Consider the following 2,992-nt stretch of genomic DNA (forward strand, 5'->3'; position numbering starts at 1 on the left):
GCAAGCCCAGTCTCCCTATCTTAGGTAGACAGGGAGAAGAAAAGAAAATAATTAATGTCGGAGAAGACTAGTGTGATAGCTCATGCTTGTTTTCCCAGCACTCAGGAGACTGAGATAGAAGGTTAGACATTAGAGAGTAGTCTGTGTTCTATATTAAGTTTCAGGTCAGCCTAGGTTACACAAGACCTTGAAAGAAGGAAGGAAAGAAAGAAAGAAAAGAAAAGAGAGAGAGAAGGAGATGGGGAGAGAGAGAGGAGAGAGAGGAGAGAGAGAGAGAGAGAGAGAGAGAGAGAGAGAGAGAGAGAGAGAGAGAGAGAGAGAGAGAGAGAGAATGAGAATAGAATGGGACTGGCTACTCTTCCAGAAGACCTGCATTCAATTCCTAGAACCTACACAGTGGCTCATAGCTATCTGTAACCCATTTCCAAGGATTCTGACTTCATCTTATTGACTCTGCAGGTATCAAGAACACAAGTGGTACAAGACAAACATACAGGCTAAACACCCATGCATATAAAATGTTTTTGAAGGAAAGAATATATAATAGAGGAGAAGGTTCAGTAGACAAAATACTTATTTGTGCAAGCATGAAGACCAGAATTCAGATCTAGCAGGTGGGCCTGTCACCAGCACAAGGACAAGAGAAGCAGAGGACAAGAGTCATCTAGGTGGATAAACTAACTAAACTGCCAAATGCTGAATTCAAATGAGAGACTCTGCCTCAATATCCCAAGTGGAAGTTGACTCAAAAACAAACCCAGCCTCACTTTACTTTTGCATGCACACACCAGTATACGTATAAGCACCTACGTGAAAATGAGTAGATGAATGAATAAATGAATGAATAAGTCATATACAAGAAATACCCAAAAATTATGGCAGGGTGAGAGGGAGTGAGAGAGGGGCAGTCAGGAACACTGTATATAACCATAGTCCAGGAAAGGAGATACAAACATCCCAGGTAGGAATGGGTACAAGAAGAGAGACAAGAATTCAGATGCTGAACTTTCAGCAGAGAGAACTTGAGGCAAATATGGTGAAGTCAAGAAGCAAAACCCAGTCTACAAGGAAGAGTCACTTGGGGAAGGGACAGGTACATTCAAATAGTCAGCACCAGTCTGTGCTGCATTCAGGAAACCTACAAGTACTCTTCTCTCCCAGACTCTCCACTATAAGATTATCCTGCCAACTAAATGGGCTTCTCAACTCCATTTTCCTGAATTCTTGAAAGCCATGCCATCTTCCATGTGACATTCCGGAAGCCATTGTGTTTAGAACCATATCACCAAGCTGTAGATTACTTCCCATACAGCAGATGGTATTAACTTAGTAATCCTATCAAATGTAAATACTTTTACTTTTATTTTTGGCAATATTAGAGAGTGAACCTAGGGCCTAGCACATGCTCAACAAGCCCTCTCTACTGAGCTATACACATGATCCTTTTTTATTACTACTTATTTTAAGACAAAATCATAATAAATTGTCAAGGCTAGCCTTGAACTTATATGAACTGAAGTTACTGGGGGAAAAAAAGGTATGCCTATGTTACTGGGGGAAAAAAAGGTATGCGTATGATTCCTCAAAGTAAATCTCTGAGAGTTGGCATGCTACAAATCTGGAGCCAAACTAGATTGAGCTACCCTAATTTTCACCTGTTTCTGGCCTAACATCCTTATGACATATCACCTGAAACCTTGAATGGAGCCAAGAAGGCAAGGTGATAATGTGATCAGCTGGCTCTAAACCCACAGGAGGGATTTCCCTTTGTTATAATTCAGCTTCCTGACATTTTCACCAATATATCTGAACTAGGATTTAAGAGTTTCTTTTGATCTGTCACTATAAAATCTTCATGAAATTATTACTACACTGGAGTACATTTTGGGGGACAAACTGGCTCATGTTCCAGGGCCATAGTAATTCTCATTTGGAGCCAGAATAAACTATGCTCTTCCTTTGAAGTGAGAGCTGTTTTTGTGTGGACACTTGTGTTCTCTCGCCTCAGCATTTTTTGGAACTGGAATGACAGACTTGGTTACACCCATTTTGACTGTCGATACTCTTTAGTGTTCGCTTAAAAATAATGCAGCCAAATGTGCAGCTGAAGGTGCACGGTTCTAGCCCCGCCACTGATGAGACTAAAACTGGAAAATCACCGGAGCCCAGGAACTCAAAGTCACACTAGGCAACGTATGGAGACAATTCCTAACTGAAAACCAAATTTTAAGGTCTGGGATAACATTCAGTTACAATGCATTTGCCTATCTGCTTAACAAGGCTTGATTCTCAGTATAGTAAAAAATTAAGAATAAATAAATATATTAAAACCAGGACTGGAGAGATGCCTTAGCAAGTAAAGCCATTTGCAGGACAAGATGACTGTTTGATCCTGGAACTCATGTAAAGGTAGGAGGAGAAAACAAACTCCACAGAGTGTCCTATGACCTCTCATATGCACACATGTGCACATGCTCTCTCTCTCTCTTTCTCTCTCTCTCCATATATATACATATACATATGTATATATATGAATAAATATACACATATATTAATATATATATAATTACTACATTTGACAAGATATAAAGTAATATATAGGTTATATATATATATATATATATAACACTTTAATACATAATACTTTTAAAATTTAACAATAATTTTAATGATCTGGAAACAGTGGTACATTTATAATCCCAGCATTCAAGAGGCTAATATTATTTAAGAAATAGAATACTATACATTTCAAATCAGGCTAGGCTAAGTAATGAGTTCAAGGCTACTATGAACTATACAGTGAAACACTAGCTCAAACACAGGAATAAATTTGGAGTGGCAGCAGCAGCACATGCTTGAAACCTCAGCAACCACAGGCCCAGGCAGAAAGACTCCAGCCTGTTCTACACAGTGAGTTCAACCACAGGCCCAGGCAGAAAGACTCCAGCCTGGTCTACACAGTGAGTTCAGCCACAGGCCCAGGCAGAAAGAT

The 2,992-nt window shown here is 39.5% G+C and overlaps 1 protein-coding gene across 7 annotated transcripts in view; it reads right to left on the reverse strand.

Moving 5' to 3' along the window:
• The window catches only part of Runx1t1 (RUNX1 partner transcriptional co-repressor 1), a 154,548-nt gene that overhangs the window by 73,541 nt on the left and 78,015 nt on the right, over positions 1-2,992 (reverse strand). The window lies entirely within an intron of this gene.

This window comes from Mastomys coucha, unplaced genomic scaffold (assembly GCF_008632895.1).
Source record: "Mastomys coucha isolate ucsf_1 unplaced genomic scaffold, UCSF_Mcou_1 pScaffold14, whole genome shotgun sequence".
Taxonomy (NCBI): Eukaryota; Metazoa; Chordata; class Mammalia; order Rodentia; family Muridae; genus Mastomys; species Mastomys coucha.